The sequence below is a fragment of the Bufo bufo genome, chromosome 1 (genome assembly GCF_905171765.1).
Source record: "Bufo bufo chromosome 1, aBufBuf1.1, whole genome shotgun sequence".
Lineage (NCBI taxonomy): Eukaryota > Metazoa > Chordata > Amphibia > Anura > Bufonidae > Bufo > Bufo bufo.
The window spans coordinates 750,889,464-750,913,799 of NC_053389.1; the positions used below are offsets into that span (position 1 = coordinate 750,889,464).

General features: G+C 46.2%; 1 long non-coding RNA gene across 1 annotated transcript; it reads right to left on the minus strand.

Moving 5' to 3' along the window:
- Positions 1-6,354: 6,354 nt before the first annotated feature.
- Positions 6,355-23,269, minus strand: LOC120987209. Its single transcript, XR_005775958.1, has 3 exons — positions 23,152-23,269; positions 11,536-11,539; positions 6,355-6,365 (listed from the first exon to the last, which is right to left on the minus strand). It is a non-coding gene; the product is annotated as an uncharacterized LOC120987209 (long non-coding RNA).
- Positions 23,270-24,336: the final 1,067 nt, after the last annotated feature.

Sequence of the window (24,336 nt, forward strand, 5' to 3'; positions counted from 1 at the left end):
TTGTCTGAACGTGTATTCAGCACGGCAGGGGGCGTCATTACAGACAAACGCAGCCGCCTGTCTACAGCCAATGTGGACAAGCTGACGTTCATAAAAATGAACCAGGCATGGATCCCACAGGACCTGTCCATCCCTTGTGCAGATTAGATATTAACTACCTCCCCTTAACAATATATTATTCTACTCCAGGGCACTTCCTCATTCAATACTATTTTTATTTTAATTTTACCATTATATTGCGGGGCAACCCAAAGTTGAATGAACCTCTCCTCTGTCTGGGTGCCGAGGCCTAAATGTGTGACAGTGGCCTGTTCCAGTGGTGGGTGACGTGAAGCCTGATTCTCTGCTATGACATGAAGACAGATTCTGTGCTGACATAAGGCCAGATTCTCTGTTACGGGATCTCTCTCCTCTGCCTGGGTGCCGGGGCCTAAATGTGTGACAGTGGCCTGTTCCAGTGGTGGGTGACGTGAAGCCTGATTCTCTGCTATGACATGAAGACAGATTCTGTGCTGACATAAGGCCAGATTCTCTGTTACGGGACCTCTCTCCTCTGCCGGGGCCTAAATGTGTGACAGTGGACTGTTCCAGTGGTGGGTGACGTGATGCCTGATTCTCTGCTATGACATGAAGACTGATTCTGCGCTGACATAAGGCCAGATTCTCTGTTACGGGACTTCTCTCCTCTGCTTGGGTGCCGGGGCCTAAATGTGTGACAGTGGCCTGTTCCAGTGGTAGGTGACGTGAAGCCTGATTCTCTGCTATGACATGAAGACAGATTCTTTGCTGACATAAAGCCATATTCTCTGTTACGGTACCTCTCTCCTCTGTCTGGGTGCCTGGGCCTAAATGTGTGACAGTGGCCTGTTCCAGTGGTGGGTGACATGAAGCCTGATTCTCTGCTATGACATGAAGACAGATTCTGTGCTGACATAAGGCCAGATTCTCTGTTACGGGACCTCTCTCCTCTGTCTGGGTGCCTGGGCCTAAATGTGTGACAGTGGCCTGTTCCAGTGGTGGGTGACGTGAAGCCTGATTCTCTGCTATGACATGAAGACAGATTCTGTGCTGACATAAGGCCAGATTCTTTGTTACGGGACCTCTCTCCTCTGCCTGGGTGCCGGGGCCTAAATGTGTGACAGTGGCCTGTTCCAGTGGTGGGTGACGTGAAGCCTGATTCCCTGTTATGACATGAAGACGGATTCTGCGCTGACATAAGGCCAGATTCTCTGTTACGGGACCTCTCTCCTCTGCTTGGGTACCGGGGCCTAAATGTGTGACAGTGGCCTGTTCCAGTGGAGGGTGACGTGAAGCCTGATTCTCTGCTATGACATGAAGACTGATTCTTTGCTGACATAAGGCCAGATTCTCTGTTACGGGACCTTTCTCCTCTGCCTGGGTGCCTGGGCCTAAATATGTGACAGTGGCATGTTCCAGTGGTGGGTGACGTGAAGCCTGATTCTCTGCTATGACATGAAGACTGATTCTGCACTGACATAAGGCCAGATTCTCTGTTACGGGACCTCTCTCCTCTGCTTGGGTGCCGGGGCCTAAATGTGTGACAGTGGCCTGTTCCAGTGGTGGGTGACGTGAAGCCTGATTCTCTGCTATGACATGAAGACAGATTCTGTGCTGACATAAGGCCAGATTCTCTGTTACGGGACCTCTCTCCTCTGCCTGGGTGCCGGGGCCTAAATGTGTGACAGTGGCCTGTTCCAGTGGTATGTGACGTGAAGCCTGATTCTCTGCTATGACATGAAGACAGATTCTGTGCTGACATAAAGCCATATTCTCTGTTACGGTACCTCTCTCCTCTGTCTGGGCCTAAATGTGTGACAGTGGCCTGTTCCAGTGGTGGGTGACGTGAAGCCTGATTCTCTGCTATGACATGAAGACAGATTCTGTGCTGACATAAGGCCAGATTCTCTGTTACGGGACCTCTCTCCTCTGCCTGGGTGCCTGGGCCTAAATGTGTGACAGTGGCCTGTTCCAGTGGTGGGTGACGTGATGCCTGATTCTCTGCTATGACATGAAGACTGATTCTGCGCTGACATAAGGCCAGATTCTCTGTTACGGGACCTCTCTCCTCTGCTTGGGTACCGGGGCCTAAATGTGTGACAGTGGCCTGTTCCAGTGGTGGGTGACGTGAATCCTGATTCTCTGCTATGACATGAAGACTGATTCTTTGCTGACATAAGGCCAGATTCTCTGTTACGGGACCTCTCTCCTCTGCCTGGGTGCCTGGGCCTAAATATGTGACAGTGGCCTGTTCCAGTGGTGGGTGACGTGAAGCCTGATTCTCTGCTATGACATGAAGACTGATTCTGCGCTGACATAAGGCCAGATTCTCTGTTACGGGACCTCTCTCCTCTGCTTGGGTGCCGGGGCATAAATGTGTGACAGTGGCCTGTTCCAGTGGTGTGTGACGTGAAGCCTGATTCTCTGCTATGACATGAAGACAGATTCTGTGCTGACATAAGGCCAGATTCTCTGTTACGGGACCTCTCTCCTCTGCCTGGGTGCCGGGGCCTAAATGTGTGACAGTGGCCTGTTCCAGTGGTGGGTGACGTGAAGCCTGATTCTCTGCTATGACATGAAGACAGATTCTGTGCTGACATAAGGCCAGATTCTCTGTTACGGGACCTCTCTCCTCTGCTTGGGTGCCGGGGCCTAAATGTGTGACAGTGGCCTGTTCCAGTGGTGGGTGACGTGAAGCCTGATTCTCTGCTATGACATGAAGACAGATTCTGTGCTGACATAAGGCCATATTCTCTGTTACGGGACCTCTCTCCTCTGTCTGGGTGCCTGAGCCTAAATGTGTGACAGTGGCCTGTTCCAGTGGTGGGTGACGTGAAGCCTGATTCTCTGATATGACATGAAGACAGATTCTGTGCTGACATAAGGCCAGATTCTCTGTTACGGGACCTCTCTCCTCTGCCTGGGTGCCGGGGCCTAAATGTGTGACAGTGGCCTGTTCCAGTGGTGGGTGACGTGAAGCCTGATTCTCTGCTATGACATGAAGACAGATTCTGTGCTGACATAAGGCCAGATTCTCTATTACGGGACCTCTCTCCTCTGCTTGGGTACCGGGGCCTAAATGTGTGACAGTGGCCTGTTCCAGTGGAGGGTGACGTGAAGCCTGATTCTCTGCTATGACATGAAGACTGATTCTTCGCTGACATAAGGCCAGATTCTCTGTTACGGGACCTTTCTCCTCTGCCTGGGTGCCTGGGCCTAAATATGTGACAGTGGCCTGTTCCAGTGGTGGGTGACGTGAAGCCTGATTCTCTGCTATGACATGAAGACTGATTCTGCACTGACATAAGGCCAGATTCTCTGTTACGGGACCTCTCTCCTCTGCTTGGGTGCCGGGGCCTAAATGTGTGACAGTGGCCTGTTCCAGTGGTGGGTGACGTGAAGCCTGATTCTCTGCTATGACATGAAGACAGATTCTGTGCTGATATAAGGCCAGATTCTCTGTTACGGGACCTCTCTCCTCTGCCTGGGTGCCGGGGCCTAAATGTGTGACAGTGGCCTGTTCCAGTGGTAGGTGACGTGAAGCCTGATTCTCTGCTATGACATGAAGACAGATTCTTTGCTGACATAAAGCCATATTCTCTGTTACGGTACCTCTCTCCTCTGTCTGGGCCTAAATGTGTGACAGTGGCCTGTTCCAGTGGTGGGTGACGTGAAGCCTGATTCTCTGCTATGACATGAAGACAGATTCTGTGCTGACATAAGGCCAGATTCTCTGTTACGGGACCTCTCTCCTCTGCCTGGGTGCCGGGGCCTAAATGTGTGACAGTGGCCTGTTCCAGTGGTGGGTGACGTGAAGCCTGATTCTCTGCTATGACATGAAGACAGATTCTGTGCTGACATAAGGCCAGATTCTCTGTTACGGGACCTCTCTCCTCTGCCTGGGTGCCTGGGCCTAAATGTGTGACAGTGGCCTGTTCCAGTGGTGGGTGACGTGATGCCTGATTCTCTGCTATGACATGAAGACTGATTCTGCGCTGACATAAGGCCAGATTCTCTGTTACGGGACCTCTCTCCTCTGCTAGGGTACCGGGGCCTAAATGTGTGACAGTGGCCTGTTCCAGTGGTGGGTGACGTGAAGCCTGATTCTCTGCTATGACATGAAGACTGATTCTTTGCTGACATAAGGCCAGATTCTCTGTTACGGGACCTCTCTCCTCTGCCTGGGTGCCTGGGCCTAAATATGTGACAGTGGCCTGTTCCAGTGGTGGGTGACGTGAAGCCTGATTCTCTGCTATGACATGAAGACTGATTCTGCGCTGACATAAGGCCAGATTCTCTGTTACGGGACCTCTCTCCTCTGCTTGGGTGCCGGGGCATAAATGTGTGACAGTGGCCTGTTCCAGTGGTGTGTGACGTGAAGCCTGATTCTCTGCTATGACATGAAGACAGATTCTGTGCTGACATAAGGCCAGATTCTCTGTTACGGGACCTCTCTCCTCTGCCTGGGTGCCGGGGCCTAAATGTGTGACAGTGGCCTGTTCCAGTGGTGGGTGACGTGAAGCCTGATTCTCTGCTATGACATGAAGACAGATTCTGTGCTGACATAAGGCCAGATTCTCTGTTACGGGACCTCTCTCCTCTGCTTGGGTGCCGGGGCCTAAATGTGTGACAGTGGCCTGTTCCAGTGGTGCGTGACGTGAAGCCTGATTCTCTGCTATGACATGAAGACAGATTCTGTGCTGACATAAGGCCATATTCTCTGTTACGGGACCTCTCTCCTCTGTCTGGGTGCCTGAGCCTAAATGTGTGACAGTGGCCTGTTCCAGTGGTGGGTGACGTGAAGCCTGATTCTCTGATATGACCTGAAGACAGATTCTGTGCTGACATAAGGCCAGATTCTCTGTTACGGGACCTCTCTCCTCTGCCTGGGTGCCGGGGCCTAAATGTGTGACAGTGGCCTGTTCCAGTGGTGGGTGACGTGAAGCCTGATTCTCTGCTATGACATGAAGACAGATTCTGTGCTGACATAAGGCCAGATTCTCTATTACGGGACCTCTCTCCTCTGCTTGGGTGCCGGGGCCTAAATGTGTGACAGTGGCCTGTTCCAGTGGTGGGTGACGTGAAGCCTGATTCTCTGCTATGACATGAAGACAGATTCTGTACTGACATAAGGCCAGATTCTCTGTTACGGGACCTCTCTCCTCTGCTTGGGTGCCGGGGCCTAAATGTGTGACAGTGGCCTGTTCCAGTGGTGGGTGACGTGAAGCTTGATTCTCTGCTATGACATGAAGACAGATTCTGTGCTGACATAAGGCCAGATTCTCTGTTACGGGACCTCTCTCCTCTGTCTGGGTGCCGGGGCCTAAATATGTGACAGTGGCCTGTTCCAGTGGTGGGTGACGTGAAGCCTGATTCTCTGCTATGACATGAAGACAGATTCTGTGCTGACATAAGGCCAGATTCTCTGTTACGGGACCTCTCTCCTCTGTCTGGGTGCCGGGGCCTAAATGTGTGACAGTGGCCTGTTCCAGTGGTGGGTGACGTGAAGCCTGATTCTCTGCTATGACATGAAGACTGATTCTGCGCTGACATGAAGTCAGATTCTCTGCTATGGCATGAAGAGATTGATTCTCTGCTGACATGAAGCCAGATTCTTTGCTATGGCATGAATAGACTGATTCTCTGCTGACGTGAAGCCAGATTCTCTGCTATGGGACCTCTGTCCAATTAATATTGGTTAATTTTTATTTTTTTAATTTTTATTTTATTCATTTCCCTATCCACATTTGTTTTCAGGGGATTTACCTACATGTTGCTGCCTTTTGCAGCCCTCTAGCTCTTTCCTGGGCTGTTTTACAGCCTTTTTAGTGCCCAAAAGTTCGGATCCCCATTGACTTCAATGGGGTTCGGGTTCGGGACGAAGTTCGGGTCGGGTTCGGATCCCAAACCCGAACATTTCCGGGAAGTTCGGCCGAACTTTTCGAACCCGAACATCCAGGTGTTCGCTCAACTCTAAATATAATGAATCTGAGTCATCTGTAGTTTTGGGTACAATCTTAGGTCTGTGTTTCCATTTTATAAAAGTCTAACCAAGGTTGCCACGTTGCTAAAAAGGCTCTTCTACATCCTGTATCCCATCCCACCATTTCTTCCATGAGACAGATTTGGTGAATTCTGTCCATCCACTCATTTAGGGTAGGGGGTTCTGAATCCCTCCATTTGGTGGGTATGATATATTTTGCAGCTGCAATCAAATGTGTAATTAGGCAGTTGGCTTTGTGTTTAAAATCTTTCTGTGGTTTCCACAACAGAACCAGTTCCGGTGTGAGGGTTAAGGGCCTCTTGCAAATTTTATTGATAGTGTCTTCCACACTCTTCCAGAACACCTTGATTTTATTACATAGCCACCAAATGTGAGACACAGTTCTTGACTCATTTATACACCTCCAGCACTCATCAGTAGGCGCAAGTTTAATGCTATAAAGGAAGCTAGGGGTTCTGTACCATCTCGAGATAATCTTGTATGAGTTTTCCTGTAGGCGGACACACCTAGAAAAACCATGCGAATTTCTAAGTATAAAGTTGATATCCTCCCACATTCGAAGAAAATAAGGTCTAGTAGGAGAGAGGCCAAAAGTTAATTGAGAGTATAAATGAGATAACATCTTGGGCGGGGGAGAGGGAAGTAAAGTATAATTTTCTACCCATGTTGGATCTGGAAGATTTGCAAAAAGTTTCTTAAATTTTCTACATGTGAGACTGATATCCATATCGACAAGGTCCGACCTTATGTGTTTAGGGATGTGCATTAAAGCATTCTGAAGAAATTCAGATATGTCTGTGGCTTTTCCTAGTTCAGAGATTTTAATATTAGAAAGACAAAGCCAAGATTTATGGAATCCACCTATCTTTGGATTAAGGAAAGACGGGAGCACTGATAAAGGGGCTAAAGGGGATAAGTTAGCTGAGAGGTTTAAGTCACTAGTTCCTCCACAATATTGTAGCATGCATCGGGTGATGTCACTAAGTGGATTTCTTTTGCTAAGTGAAGGGGCTTTAACCCATAAAAGATTTATGTTTTCTTCTCCCATTAAGGCCTTCTCTAAGTCAACTTACAGAGAGTTATTGTTAGATCTAGCTAGATCTATCCACCTTTCTAGTTGGATGGCATGCAAGTAGGTTTTGATATCTGGCAATGATAAACCTCCATTTGTCTTCTTCCTTATAATAAGGGAATAAGCCAAACGTGGTCTTTTGTTTTGCCAGAGGTAAGTGGTAAAGAGACTTCGGAAATCTGATAAGTATTTATTAGAAAGTGGGACAGGGAGACATCTCAGTGTGTACAGTATTTGAGGTAATACGTATGTGGTGAGCAGATTTTTTCTGCCAATCCAAGAAAGGAAAGGGAGTTTAACTGACTTCAGAAAGGATTTTACTTTGGAGAAAAGTGGTATATAGTTAAGCCTAAAAAGGTTTTTTGGATTTGCTGGTAACATAATACCTAAGTGTTTGATAGCTTCCGTTGGCCACTGGAATGAAGTGGAAGACTTAATCTCCGGCATGTGTTGCGTGTTGGCTGAGATATTCAATATATCTGATTTGCCATAATTGACTTTAAAATTCGAGATTTCTCCATAGTCTGTTATAATCTTCAAAATTTCCGGGATAGCTTCTTTGGGGTTGGTTATGAATAATAACAAGTCGTCAGCAAAAGCTGCCAGAGAGTGAGTTCTCCCCTTGACTTGTAGACCTCTAATCACCTCAGAAGATCTGATTTTGTTTAGAAGCAGTTCTAGAGTTAAGATGAATAAGGTCGGGGACAGAGGGCAGCCCTGTCTCGTCCCATTCAATATATTAAACGTTGGAGACAGTGTGCCATTAACTAAAACTCTGGCTGATGGGTTACGGTATAATGAGAAAACTGCAGTTATAAGCATTGGTGGGAAGCCAAAGTGTCGCAAAGTACTCTCCATAAAAGCCCAGTAGAACCTGTTAAAGGCTTTTTCTGCGTCCGTTCCCAAAAGTGTTAGGGGGGTGTTATGTTTTTTTGCGTAGTAAATAGCATGTAGGGCTCTACTTACATTATGCTTACCCTCCCTGCCTTTGACAAAGCCAACCTGCTCTTCATTTATTAATTTTACTGAGTTACAGGGGGCAGAGGTAGTTGTTCCTGCCCCCCAGCAGCAGAGTGATATGCCGGGAAGGCAGTGTGAAATGCAGGGAGAGGAGAACAGCGTCCTCCCTCCCCAGCGGCAGGCTGAGTTACAGGGGGCAGAGGTAGTTGTTCCTGCCCCCCAGCAGCAGAGTGATGTGCCGGGAAGGCAGTGTGAAATGCAGGGAGAGGAGAGCAGTGTCCTCCCTCCCCAGCGGCAGGCTGAGTTACAGGGGGCAGAGGTAGTTGTTCCTGCCCCCCAGCAGCAGCATGATTTTTTGGGAATTGGGAGCCCAGTCTCCATTCCCCAGCGGCCGTATGAATTATTGGGAATTGGGAGCCCAGTCTCCATTCCCCAGCGGCAGGCGGAGTTACAGGGGGCAGAGACAGTCGGTCCTGTCCCCCAGCGGCAGAGTGTCCAGCAGGGAATAGAGAGCCCAGTCTCCTTTCCCCAGCAGCAGGACACTGTATTGGGAGCGGAGACGGTCGGTCGCCCTCCCCAGCGGCTGGAAGTATGTATGGGAGAGGAGCTCGTTACACCCTCTCCCCAGCGGCAGCTTAACGCACCAGGGGGAGACAGTAAGCCCCACAACAGTGCAGATGGGACCGTGGTCTCTGCACTTACAGCACAGGGGGTAGAGACAGTCGGTCTCCCCCTCCAACAACCAGGCTCCAACCAGGCTTCTTCCGTGGTAGCGCTGGCACCAGGGCAGAGTACCGCTGATCCCTGCCCACAAAGCAACCTCCACTCCAAGCCAGGGAGCAACACAGAGACCGGGAGTACCAGCTTCCAACATAACCTTGGTGGACTCACTGGACAGAGACAGGCTACTGAATTCAACAGGTCCAGTATTGGGTTGTGGGTGGGCTGCCAGACTAACTCAGGTACCGACCGGCGTGAGGTCAGGTATCTGGTTAGTCTTCCCTGGGGGGGGGGGGGAGATGTGTGGCGAAACCAACCTCGCCACTGGGTTTTGGAGAGGACTGGCTGCTGGCCTCTTGCCCCTGGATTATGGGCCATATACTAACTTTTAAACCCCTGAACCTATTCAAGTGAATTTTGGATAGGTTTGTCCCCAAGTTATACTGTTTAAATTGATGTAAGTTATATGTATGGCCAATGTAAACTCACAAAGTTGAAACAATTTATAATAAGTGTAACTTGTCAGCTTGGGAGGAAAATGCTGGGTGTGTTTCTATTGTGCCATTGTCCCATTGTGTGTTTAAATGGTGATGTCTGTTCTGTTGTCCTCACATGTGTATTGGCGATCTCTCTTTGTCCTCAGAGATAATTGGATTGCTCCTCAGGTTGTCTCCGGGACAGAGAGGAGGAGACCATGATGCATTGTGGGGATATGTTGTATTTGTCCTATGTCACAGTCTTCATTCTGGTCCTCTGGGGGTGTGAACGATTGGTTGCTGTAGTTACATTGTATGTGTTGTAAATTACTGATTGGTTGTATTTCAAACCCCTGTGGGCAGTACTATGTTTGTGGTTTATGAATAAAAGAGGCTGTACGTGAAGTACAGTCAGACCACTGCTTGACCCTCAACACGGAGCCTTGTCTCGTTATTGGGGGGATTCACTGTATGCTGTTAGAAGACCGATTGCCAGAAGTGTAAGCTGATTCCTGTTCGTCTGCTAGCAGCTATTCGTGAGGTTCCAGTTTGGAATGCTATTTTGTATCCAGTTCGGGAGTTTGGGGTATCCTGCAGTAGCTGTGCCTGTCTCTCAGAAAGGGGCTTATCGCCTAAACGGATTTTAACCCCTTGTCTGCTGAAACGGTCCGTTACAATATGACAGGGAGTCCGTCTGGGCCTGGGCATTTCGAGTACCAGGGACACTTGCGAGTACCTCTGTTACCTCATTTATCGTTATCGGTGAAAGCAATGCATTCCTATCAATTTCAGTTAGTTTTGGGACATGAACCGACTTAAGAAATGAATCAATTTTTTTTAAAATTGTATAGCTTAGAGTAGAAGTTAGCAAATTCTTTAGCTATGGATGGGGTATTAGAAATATTAAGCCCTTTATCAGTTTTTATGTGAGGTATGAAAGCCTTTTCTCTTTGTCTTTTTATCATTTGTGTGAGGAGTTTTGAACCTCTATTACCATGAAGGTAGTGTTTAAATTTGGCTACTCTAAGGGCTTTAGCAGATTTGATGTTTAGGAGATCTCTCAATTGACTTCTAAGTTTAGTGATATCCGCGTAATTGGTATCTGTAGGGGAAAGTTTGTTAATATTTTCAATAGCTGAGATTTGGGCAATTATAGAGTCTATTTTTGCAGTTCTTTGTTTACGCACCCAAGCTCCTAGAGCTATGAGTTCTCCTCTAATGTAGGCTTTGTGAGATTCCCAAACAATAGCCTCATTCACAGACGGAGAGACATTAATCTCAAAGAAAGTTTTTAGTTTACTCTCTAGCTTAAGCCTATCTTGTTCGTTCTCCAATAGAGTCTCGTTTAGTCTCCAGGACCATTCCCTAGGAGGAATACAGTTCAGTTGTATCTCTAAGGAGACCGGTGCATGATCTGAGACCAAGATTTCGCCGATAGTTGCTTGCTTAATCCTCTCAATAATATGATTAGAGACGAACAAGTAGTCTAAACGTTGGTAGGTTTTATGAACCGCTGAATGAAAGGTAAAATCTCTCAAACTAGGGTGAACTAGTCTCCAAACATCAGGGATTTGGTGGGAAGCCAACACTCTCTTAAGTTTGCCAATTTGTTCGGTTGTAAATTTAGGGATAGCTGAAGTAGAATCTAAGGAATGGTCCAGAACCAGGTTTAAATCTCCACCTAAGGGAGCATTCACACGACCGTGTTGGTTTTGCGGTCCGTAAATCACGGATCCGTGTGTTCCGTATGTCTTCAGTTATCTTTCCTTTTCCGTTCCGCAAGTCCGTATAATACGGACGTGGTGCTTCCGTGTGTCATCCGTTTTTCACGGTCCGCAAAAAACTGAAATGGGACTGAAATGGGGTTTCCTAGAATGTTTTCAGTCCAGGGGTCCGTTAAAAACGGATGACACACGGATGCATTTCCGTGTGCTATCCGTTTTTCACGGACCCAATGACTTTCTATTGGGCCACGGACCGTGATTTGCGGCCAAGTATAGGACATGTTCTAAAAAAAAAGGAACGGACACACGGAACGGACAGCACACGGATAAGAATAAAAGGCATACCGCAATTTTCACGGACCCATAGAAATGAATGGGTCCGTGCATTGTCCGTCAAAATTGCGGAACTGACGCGGAACGGACACGGAAGAAAAACACGGTCGTGTGAATGCTCCCTTATATTAACAATCCTTCCCTGAAATCTTGTAAGGACTGTAATAGCTTGGTAAGCCAAGGTATTTGTTTGGTGTTAGGGGTGTACTTTTGGTGTTAGGGGTGGACTTTACTTCCATGCAACGTTCCCTTTAGAAATATATAACGTCCACTTGGGTCTATATAGTGAGCCTGCTCTTTGAAGGGGACATTAGTTCTGATTCCTATTGAGGCCCCTCTAGAAGCAGAGGAATGTGTGCTATGATACCACTTTTTATAGTGCCTAGTGAACAGGGTAGGGACATGGTTGTGCTTAAAGTGGGTTTCCTGCAGAAATAGAATATCCGCCTTTTCCTTCTTAAGTACATGAAAAATTTGACTCCTCTTTTGAGGTATGTTAAGCCCCTTAACATTAAAGGAGACCACTTTTAGTGAACCCATACTGTCAACAATAGAACAGATGGTAAGCGATTATTACCCATCTTATCAGATAGAGAAATAGATTTGACCCGATTGAAGAACTTAAATACATAATAACAAATCAATAAATGAAACTGACGGTCCATGAGACCAACAATACTGTTTTAGTAGGGTGTTTCACTAACAGTGAAGTACCCAACCACAACTTAGTCAAGAGTGTGGTCTAGGTAATATACTGTAAAGAATGGAAGGAGGGGGGTGGGGGATAGACACCAGGAGACAGGATATACAATCACAAATGTAAAAGAATAGGTACAAAAGGATATGGAGGGAGAAAGGAGGGGAGGGAGAAACTGTGTATTACACAAAGCCTGTGTGCGATCACACAGCGCAGTCTGATTGCAGATGTGCTGACTGAGGAGTACTTTAACTCTTGCTTCGCCACGTACTTAAAACAGATCGTCTTCTCCAACCAGCACATCTTTAAACATTCCCAATATGGTATATCTAAGAACTGCGAGTTACCTCGCCTATGGGGGAAGCTTCAGGATAGAGAGCTACATCAAAGGGCAATGCAGTATAGAAAGTAAGTATTACCCGCAATAAGACAAAGGGGTTGTGGGGAGTATGTATCCTATAGCTCTGTATGTGTAAGTTCGTATCTCATCTATCACTCAGATTTCCCAACCAGCACCAGCACAACTTATGTGGCTCAGCAAATCGCAACTACAGGAACTGCCTGGGAAATCGTAGGTATATATACAGCTAAAACACTGAAAACACAGTATGTATAAGCACATTAAACTGTGATAGCATTATTAATGGTAGGACACATTTCAGCGAGTAAACATCAGATTTAAGCATTTCAGGAGTTTCAGAAACATATCCCCGTTCAGCTTTTCATTTATCTAACTGAGCTAAATAAAACTGATGGAAGGTAAAGGTAAAGATAACCAGAAAGGCATTCGATCTAAGCATATATGAATGCTTAAGACTCTAGTGATACATCACCAAATACAAACTCAGGTGACAAAAAACAACTGTAGGTTGTACCATACTCCTAATACAGAGAGTACAGTTTAACGAATCTTCAGAGCTGGACTCCATTTTCAGGTGTCCTTTAATTCAGCTTGGCGCTTCTTGGCAATGGGCGACTTGAATTTTCTGACAATCTGCCAGTCTTCCCCTGAAGGTATTGCGCGGATTTTTGTCCCTCCTGCAAATGGCAGCCGAGGGAATGTCCAGAGGCTCCATTTTCAAAATATTCCACACCTTAGTGAGGTCAGTCGGATGGCGGATAATGACCTGCTTGCCATTAATAGAGGTGTATAGGCCAAATGGAAAGAGCCACCTTAGCGGGTGCTTTTTAGCTCTCAGCAGGTCTGTCAGCGGTTTTAGCGCCCTGCGTTTGGCTAGTATGCTAGCTGCCAGATCTTGGAAGATCTGTATCTTGGCGTTGTCCAGGAGTATTTCACCCTTCTCCCTGGCAGCACTTAATATGGCGGCGGTGTCAATGTAATTAAGAAGGCCGCAAATAGTGTCCCGCGGCGGGCCCTCTGCTTGGGGCTTAGGCCTTAGGGCTCTATGAGCTCTCTCAACTACCACTCTCTCTTGGCCCAGGATAGAGGAGAAAATTTGACTGACCGTGGTACGTATCGCCTCCGTTTGTATGTCTTCTGGAACACCTCTTATGCGAATATTCTTCCTCCGGCTCCTGTTTTCTTGATCTTCGAGGTGTAGGAAGGCGGTATTTAGCTGTTCTTGCATTTCTTCTATGTTGGTTTGCAGGGCTCCACTGTGTTTGGTTATCGCCATTTGCGTCTCCTCTAAAGCTGCAACCCGGTGTCCAGTCTGTTTGATATCTGCTTTAATAGCAGACAGTTCCTTCATTACTGGCTCAAAGGATAGGGCTAAGGACTCTTTAAGGAAAGTCCTGGTGATCGGCATCGAGTCACGCTCACAGTGTGTTTCTGACATGGCGCATGAGCCTTCATCATCCGAATCTTCTGTGTAGCTTTGTGCACCAGCGGAGTCCGGCGCCATTTTAGATCTACAGGCCGGTGAGGACATCTTCTTTTTTAGATATTTATCCATATCTGACTGTCCCCTGCTATGCCTTGGGGTTCCATGGGACTCTCTGGCTTTATCTTTCGTCGGTTTCCCCATAATTTAGGGTAATGGGAATGCTGTAATAAGCTATTATGTGCGCTGTGGACCGGAGCACTCGAGTCAAGCAGCCATTTCATGATGTGGCTAGCTCCGCCCCCCAGGCATAATTTTTGGATGCTTGTGCAGAACAAGCTACTCTTTCAAAAAGAGATAACATATTTGCATAAAAACTTTGTTTACTAGGACACTAGAGGGTGTTATATACCAGTTTTAAGGGAAATTGGAGCAACTTTGATTGATTTGAAAAATTTGCCAAATCGGACAAGAAGCGAATCTCAAAAAGTTTGCTCATCTCTGTGTGTCATGCAATAAAGTCAATCCCCAAATCCAACCACTAATTCCTAAGAGGCTCACATTAATGGGTCACATAGGTTAAAGGACCAAATGGGCTTCCATGGCAACTATAGCACATATATCTATTATAGTCCTTTCCATTATATCTCTAATAACTTCTCTAGTATAGTGCATCCTTTCCTGTGGCATTTGACAACCTCCAGATTCAGCTTAGGTGGGGAAAGATGAGAAAGCTGTAAACTATGGAACCCAATAAATAACAACAGTAAATGTCAAATCTGTTGTGATAGCTGCACCTGTTAGGAAGGACACATTTTGTAACTCACCCTTATATCACTGATGATAACCTCTTATGTTTAATCTCTGCTTTGTCCTTGTTCTACTCATATAAATATAGTGCTGTACTTCCCTCTGGAGTTAATAATGCCTGTGATACCCCACCTGACCCCACATGTACACTACACCCCTTCCCTCCTCTGCACCATGCTAATTAGTCATTTCCCAAACCGCATAATTTCAGAAACATGAACTTAGAATAAAAAAAGAGTCAGATTTATAATTCATTGGGTTGTCTGATATATAAAAAAAATCTTTTTATGGATTTAATTAATATTAATATTCATGGAACTGGAGGAAAAAAAATGAAATGTTATTTCTAATCAGCACAGACAATGTTTTATAATGCAAATTAACATTTTGAAAGTAATCAACATCAGGTAACGTGTTAAAATGAGTTGTATATTAACATTAGCGAGAAGAGAGCCAGATGAGGAGCTCTCCATCACTTGAATTCCAAAAAGATCTGCACAATTTCCCTCCTTCCAAGGTCTGCCAAGACCTTCTGCCATGTTTTCTTTTTCCAGTGCAGAATGTATGGCAGATAAAATAAAGTAACAATTGACTACATGCAAGAAATTGTATTGCAACTATTTTTTTAAATGAGTCTGTCAGCAGTTTTGACCAGGCTAAACTACTGACAGCACAAAGGTAGAATCTCATTTTTTCCAATTCCACCTTTTTTAGAATTTGTATCCAGCTTCCCACTACACGATATGGAATAATAAATGGTGTCATTAGAAAGTACAACTTGTTGAATAAAAAACAACCCCTTATACAGCGAGGAAAAAACTAACAGAAAGAAGAGTAAAAAACTATATTTATTATAATTAGTGTATAAAACTTTATTTTAATGCTGTACAGAGATCTGTCTCCGTACAACATTAAAATGTATGACCTCCAGCGAGGTGAAATTCGTTATCAGCGAAGTCTTGCGAGATATATCTCCCGCCATGGATTTTTAAACTTAAAAACCCTTTTAAAACTTGGACCCGAAGTTAACTTCGGCACCGTCTGCTACCTTGGTACCGAAGCCGTTTTAAAAATGGTTTTTAAGTTGAAAAATCCGAAGCATTCAAACGAACTTTTGAACAAATTGACTTTTGATTTTGAATCCGAAGTTAGATTCGCTGAACAATAATTATAAGGGTTCCATTTCTTTGTACTACACTGGAGTGGACTTTTTAGGGTAATGCATTCAAGTTGCAACTTTTTGCACTGTTTTTTGGAGTGTCTGCTTGTATTTTAGACATTTAATTTCAACAAATGTACCAAATGTTGCATGCCATTGTCACGGCCATGGCTATGACCGTGACATCTGAACCGCATGCGGTTGTCAGCGGTTTTCTTTGGTGTTCAATCACAGGTGAGGGCTGTGGTATTTGCCTCACCTGTGGTTGCCGCTGGCAACAGTGTGTATGTGGCAGCGTAGCAGGCTGAGCTGTGCCATTGCAGCTCGCTACGTTGTGCATGCGGTCTTGTGTGATGTGTGTATGTGTGCACTTCCTTTTTATGTTATTGTGTGCACGTCCCCTTTAAGTGGTGTTTTCCCTTCCCTGGTGTTGGAAGGGTTAATCTCCTTCCTAGTGTGTGTGTGCACTGGGTGTGTCCGACTGTGGGGTGTGGCTTCTTGGCCTATAAAGCCTCACTGCTTTTGCAGGCCTGCAGGTTGCTTCAGCCATGCTTAGCTGAGAGCAGCCTCATGTCTTTATTACCTGCCAGTAAGAGCCACCCCTGTGGTCATACTCATACTGTCACGGCTGAGGATGGGGGAAATCCTCAGCCGTGTGGAGCCCGGTGATGTTACGGCTGCTTGGCCATGAAGACAGGATTAGGGAGCAGGTCACCTCCTAAAGGCATCCCTAACCTGACCCTGACTCCTAGCTACATGAGCCAACCTTGATGGTAGGAGGGCTCATGCTCCGGAACCTAGAAGTCCCTGCTAGCCCTCAAGATGGCCCTAAGCTAGGAGCTGAGTAAGACAGCCCACTCCTCCTAGACACGGAGGAGCAGGAGTCTCAACGGCCAAGCTGCTGTAAAAGGGGGAACATAAACAGCTCTATGGATATGGCAGGTGAACAAAGAGTTCCACCTACCTGCCACAGCCTTGCTGACTGGATCCCTGTGTAAGCAGGATGCAGATCACAATCGCATCCCCACACAGGGACCCAGATCCATAGCTGCACAAAATCACATATAAAACATCACACGGACATCACACATAACTAGAAATAACTTAAAGCGACATTATAGTTATGACCACAGGGGTGGCTCTTACTGGCAGGTAATAAAGACATGAGGCTGCTCTCAGCTAAGCATGGCTGAAGCAACCTGCAGGCCTGCAAAAGCAGTGAGGCTTTATAGGCCAAGAAGCCACACCCCACAGTCGGACACACCCAGTGCACACACACACTAGGAAGGAGATTAACCCTTCCAACACCAGGGAAGGGAAAACACCACTTAAAGGGGACGTGCACACAATAACATAAAAAGGAAGTGCACACATACACACATCACACAAGACCGCATGCACAACGTAGCGAGCTGCAATGGCACAGCTCAGCCTGCTACGCTGCCACATACACACTGTTGCCAGTGGCAACCACAGGTGAGGCAAATACCACAGCCCTCACCTGTGATTGAACACCAAAGAAAACCGCTGACAACCGCATGCGGTTCAGATGTCACGGTCATAGCCATGGCCGTGACAGCCATGTGTTAAAGGGGTTTCACAAAAAATAAATAATACTAGCATTTAACCTTACTGTATAATATGTCAGATGAAAAAGTTCTGAGTGCATTTTGACTCTTCCAGTGCAATTATGATCTGTGGCACACTCCCTGTGTTTACATCTTTACCTCTTGACACGAGGCGTGTCTGTAGCGTCAGTTCTCTGCCTCTCCTTCACCCCACCAGCTAAAAATGTCATAGAGCCAAGCCTGCCTGAAGCCCTGCTGGATTGACCCTGCCCTAAGGGCTCAATAGCACAACAATAGGCCACCTGTGCCTGTGATGAGAACTGCAAATTGTGGTCCCCAACGCAGGGCACTTGCCATGTGAATCCTGCATTGCGGCGTAGACCCATTGACTTGAATGGGTCCGCGATCCACAATATACGGCAAAAGATAGGACATGTCCTATCTTTTGCGGTAAGGAGGCACGGACCCAAATGCCCACAAAACCACTTCATAGTGCTTCCATAGGCTTCCGATCCATGCCTTTGCTCCTATCTTGAGGATTGAGGTCCCATTCAAGTCAATTGTGGTCCGCAATACGGGCATGGACGGCCTACGGTCATGTGAATGAGCCCTAAGACACAGCATCATTGCTGACATCACATCTACAGGGCATGGTCCAGAAGAATGAGCAGAACACTGCCCAAAGAGGCAAGGTCATTAATAATGTTCTGCTAACCCTCAGATGTAGACATTATGTCATCAGGATAGAGAAGCAACACAGCGGAAAGGTCACAGGACCGCAATGGAGTGCACGAAAAACTGGGCATTACAGATAAACAATCACTATAATAAGTGATGATGTCTTGTTTCCTGTCAATTGATACTGAAAACTGTGAACCTGAATACCCCTTCAAAATTGTGACACTAAATACTAGTGATGAGAGAACTGAAGCATCCGAAGTGGAATTCGATCCGAAGTTTAGAAAAAATTAGATTAGCAACAAATCTGAAGTTCCTCACGCTTCATAATAAATCCTTTTTTTCCCCTAAAATGGCGATTACACGTGTTACAAAGTGAAAGTCAGAAGGCCAGGAACAGGATTTAACCCATAATACCGTTCAACCAGCCAATCCGCAGATAGCCATCCCCTTTGATGTCACAGCCCTATAAAAGCCTCATCCCGCCCAGTATCCACCATTTTACAGTGAGCTGAGCATAGGGATAGATTTGGCAAGTGCTAGGGACAGTATTTCCAAAAGCCTTTAATTGTAGAGTATTGGATAGGGAGAGTGCAGGGACAGTGTAGGGAGATCAGAGGGAGATTTCATAGACACTGGAGGGAGAGCATAGAGAGAGTGCAGGGACAGTGCAGGCTCAGTGTAATCACCTTATGAATCTTATATTTACCACATGTGGACTGAGTATATTTTAAAATATAACTTTTACTCTAATATCACTAAAAACATTGGTGGTTGTAGTGGGACATAGACGTAATACATACACACATATATACACATATATTACCACCATCCCGATTTGTCTGTAAGATACAAGATAATGGGTGGATCTTACCCCGTCCTGTAGACGTATGACTCACTCGGTGGTGGATGGCGTAGTACTCTTGTGTGGTGTGGGCACAGGTGGCCAAGATGCTTCAGATGATATGACAATCTGGCCAAATTGCTTCAGATGATATGGCAGTTATATTCTCCTATAATGCCCTGGTCTAGAGCCCTCCCTATATGGATGATTAGGGGCTATACTCATAGACCTGCCTCAGCGACACAGAGTACCCGCCCCGACAGGGGCGACCCCATACGGAACCTGTCCCTAAATGGGGCCTATTCCCTGTAATTCCCTCAGTATATTACCCTACATGCCATGTTTCGTTTCAATAACGATGAAACTCATCAGGGGCTTACTGAAGTCAGAGGGTTTCTAAAAAGTAAAGTAAATGTGCAAAAAATCACAATCACTAAATGTGCTTCAATTCCATATGTATCCATATAGCATTCATAAAATATATGTTTCTAACTTACTGCTTCAGCAGAGAGTTCCTTTCTTTGTAGATACAAAGCGGTGTAGACGGTCAGTGGTACACGTCCTCCGGGGTATAGGGAAGTGTCCCCAATGATACCCTCGCCTTGCCTCACCACAAGATGCCAGTAGTGTGGAGACGCAACATACACTGCTGTGTCTCCTTTTAAACTCAGCGCCTCCAGCTGTTTCCGCCCTATTGTTCCGCCCTCTCCCGGTGGAACGCATGTGGAACGCACGCCGTCAGCATGCGCTCCACTCCACCGGAAGCTGCGTCACACAGTCACACAGGCTGCCGGAAGTTGTGTCAGAGCGTCATCCGTCACCAGGTAACCGGACGACGCGCAGGCACTTCACACTGATAGACGTCTCAGATGCCGGACGATAACTTCACAGAATATAATAATTCAAATATGGATTTGTTTGGCAGATTCTCCACCGCACCGGTATCAACACTTAGTTGGTTATACAGGAAATACCAAGTGGAAGGGATATATGGGACAGTAAGGCACCTATAATCCTGCGCCAATGATATAACATCTGTTCTCTCATTATTATATCTTTCAATATGTAAGGTACACCGTACCCACATCACCATGATATAGGTACTGGTGCCCCCACCCTCCACATTGGAGTACACCCCACAGCTCAGCCATGGTAATACAGGCACCACAGCGCCCACGCTCCACGCCGGAGTGCAATAGAACAGCCACCATAGGTAAATAGACACAAATAAATGGGTCGTGGATCCATTGGCATCCTTAAATGCGCTCCGGGTGCCATAGTACCCTCATCATCAAATGAAACATGTGTAGCTCTGTTGCTCATTAAGGCCATTGGGATGTACCGTCTTGAGATAGAATATCCATCTTGCCTCACACTGCAGGATTCGTTTATCCCAATCGCCGCCCCTTAGGGGTCGCTTCACTTTTTCTATGCCCATGAAAGTAAGGCACCCTGGGTCCCCATCATGCTCAGAACGTACATGACGCGAGACTGTGGTGTCCCGGCAGTTGTAAATGTCGTTTATGTGTTCGCCAATTCTCCTTCTCAACTCCCTTTTTGTTTTACCAATATATTCCTTCATGCAGGTGCATGTGATCTTATAAATAACCCCTATGGTTTTACAGTTTATCAGATCCCTGACAACATATATTTTCCCTGTATTACTGCTCCTAAAGGTTTTTCCACACTGCATGTATTTACAGGCTATGCACCCTCCACATCGGTAATTACCATGCACCCCCCTATCCAGCCACGTTTTTTGTGCCGGCTCAGGGGAAAAATGACTATTCACCGTCCAATCACGTACGCTCTTCCCCCTTCTGTATGTAATGTTGGGGTACTCTTTTATAGTGGTACACAAGTCGGGGTCCATTCTGAGTACATGCCAGTGTTTGGTGATAATTTCTCTTACACCTGCGGAGGCTTCATTAAATGTGCTGATCAGACGTGTCTCATGTGTCTCTGTTGCAGACACATTGTCAATACTTTTTTCTTTTGGAGTGAGAAGGGAACTGCGAGTACGGGCTTTTGCGGCCTTATAGGCCGGTGTTAATGTGCCACTAGGGTAACCCCGGTCCATGAAGCGTTTTTTTTTAGATCTGCTGCCTGTTTTTGAAATTCTACCTCCTTGGAGCAATTTCTCCTTACTCGTAAGTACTGGCCCCGAGGAATTCCCCTCCTGAGGGGGAAAGGATGACAACTATCCCACCTCAGGAGTGAATTCGTCGAGGTCGGCTTTCGGAATATTGTAGTCTCAAGACAGCCGTCTTGATTTTTAATGATGAGAATATCTAAAAATGGTAGCTGTTTCGAATCGCACTCCGACGTGAAGCGCAGTCCTATCTGGTTCTTATTTAGGCCTGATGCCCATCCAGTAAATGACTTAGGACAGCCTTTCCAGACTACCAGCACGTCATCAATATAACGTGCCCATATCTGGACATTCTGGACCTCACAGACGGACTCATCACGAAAAACAATGGTATCCTCCCACCAGCCCAGGAGCAAATTTGCATACGACGGGGCACAGGAACACCCCATCGCAGTGCCCCTGAGCTGGTGGTAGAATCTACCATTGAACAGGAAATAATTTTTACATAGCACAAATTCCAAAAGCTGGAGGATCAAATTATTGTGTGCCCCAAATTGGCATCCGCGTGTGCCCAAAAAATGTGCTACGGCTTGTAGGCCCCATTCATGCGGGATAGATGAATAAAGGGCCTCCACGTCAATGCTCCCCAATATGCACCCCTCCTCTAGATGTATCCCCTCTAGTTGTTTTAGGAGATCTCCCGTGTCCCTAACGTATGAGGGGAGTGATTGCACAAAGGGTGATAGTATTTTATCTATATAAATTCCCACGTTTTGACTCAGGCTATTTATGCCCGAAACTATCGGCCGGCCTTTAAGTGGGTCATACCCTTTGTGCACCTTGGGCAAGCAATAAAATGTTGCTATCTGTGGGTGCTGTGGGAAAAGAAAGTCATATTCAGTCTGACTAATTAGTTTATTATTTTTTGCTGTATCCAATATACTTTTGAGTTCCTGCCTATATTTGATCGTGGGGTCCCCCTTCAGGATCTCATAGCAGTCACGTGAGGCCAGCAATTTCTCACACATTAGTTTATGATTGTCTGTGTTCATAATAACAGTATTTCCTCCCTTATCCGAGGGCTTTATAATTATATTCTTATTTTTAGCTAGACTCTCAAGTGCCTGTGATTCCTCCTGTGTGCAATTTTGGGGGGCCAGATGTAGGTGTGTTGATTCCAGGTCATTACTCACTAGATTTAAAAATACATCAATGCAATTTGTGTCAGTTGTTGGTGCCATTCTAGTGCTCTTATTTTTTAAAGGGGTGAAGTGTCCTTCCCCAGATAATGTATCTGAGAGGGCCGCTAGACTCTGAAGGAGTCTTACATCTGCCACCATGCTTGAAGGAACCCCTAACTCCAGACCCTGTTTTCTCTCTACGTTACGATAATGCTTAAACCACCTTAATTTTCTGGTGAACAAATTAATGTCAACTATTGTCCTGAAGAGGTTAAACCTCGGTGTAGGTACAAATGAGAGTCCCTTTTCCAGGATACTGTTTTCAGATTTCGTTAGACAGTGGGAGGACAGATTAATTATTTTTGGGCCTGTAATGCAATCGGTTGTTGCTGAGGGCGATTCCTTAAGGGGTAGGACAGATTTTGGTCTAAAAAACCTTGTGTGCTTTTATTATAGGGATTACCTCTATAATTTTTCTTCCCACGCCCCTTTTCTTCCCAGCCATTCTAGCTGGTGACTGCATGCAGAGAGGTTATTTGACCCTCTGTGATGCTGGTTGTCTTGCTGGGATTTGTGGTGCACCACCACTGCGACTTCAACTGTTCCTGTAAAGCAGAAGAAAGAAGAAAAGAAGAAGAATGTCTGGAACTGCTGCAGGGATTTTTTTTTCCATTTGCAGCAGTTCTAGATCCCTAAACCACCATCAGCATACATGCATTTTGCAACCACTGAGCACCATTACTAATGTCCATTACTGATCGCGTCTGCTCAGTTTTCACCGCTTTTTTTTTTGTGCAGAAGAGATTTTTTTGTGCAGAAGAGACTTTTTTTTGCGCAGAATTATTTTTTTCTTTAAGTTTTATTTCTTCTTTTTTTCTCCTAAATTTATTTTCCAATTTATTAGAAGCTCAGGAAGTAATGCATGCTGTTGGCTCTGCTCTGCTTTTCAGCGAGGACCAGCTCAGTAAGGACAGTCAGCAGTTACAGGCCAGCACAGACTTGGAGGACAGATTCACTGCATCCTCCCTTACGGTCCATTCACACGCCTGCAAATGTTTTGCGGTCCACAAATTGCGGATACGAAAAACACGTGCATCGGCCATGTGTGTTCCACATTTTGCGGACCACACATGGCCAGCACTAAGGAAATCAAGTCGCTGGAGGTTGGTTGCCTGGCGGCATGCAGTATATGTGGCCAGAAGGTAAAGCACAGTCAGAGTGCTAATGTTGGCACCTGCATCAACAGATGGAACATCAACATAAAGTGGCCTGGAAAAACCGTGGCACTAATGTAGTGGTACAGCCTGACACAGCAGCTGCAAAGTGGCTTGCACAGAGTCACACCGTGAAGGAACTGCACTGTGTCATCAACCAAGAAATCAAATCCTGGTTAGGAACAACATTTTGTCAGCGCTGCGTCAGGAAGGGCTGACCCATGCTCCCTGCATGGCGCATGTCTTTAATCTGGCTGTCACCCAGTTCTAGAAGTCTTCCTCCCAGCTGTAAGACGTCTTAAAAATGTCAAAGAAACTGTGCATGCACTTCAGCCACTCTTACCATGCAAAACATGTTTTCCTTGACCTACAAAGGCAGATTGTTCTTTGCCTACATCACCTCATATGCAATGTTTGTACACTTTGGAACTCCACGCTCCACAGGTTGGACCAACTTTAAGAGCAGAGGAAATCCGTGACTGATTTCTTGATGATGCAGATGGACAGGACTACTCCCCAGTGTATCTTGGACGTGAGACAGTGACAGCTCATGAGTGATATCTGCCGTTTGCTCAGGCTCTTTCAGTAGGCCAATTTATTTGCCAGTCACCTTCTGAGAAGGATGAAAAACTTGGGGGGACCGCTCACCCTCCACTGCCATGACTGCTGGAGGGGGGAGGCTCACCAGTTTCATCAGAAGCAGCTTAAGTCTTGAGACTCTGATGAGCAGCCGCCTACTGAAGAAATAACCCAACATCAGCAGGACATGGAGCAGAACCTGAACCAGCAGGTGGTGGCATACTTGGACTGCCCCCCATCACTTGGCCACATCTAGCCAATTTTGCCCTAGGCAAGTTTTCCTGCCAAGCCAGTAGTGCCAGGATACATTCTCCCGCAAGTTTAACTGCAGACTGGGATAGACCTGCTTTAACGCGTTTTGTGACAAATAAATTAGTAAGGCTACTTTCACACTTGCGTTGTTCTTTTCCGGCATAGAGTTCC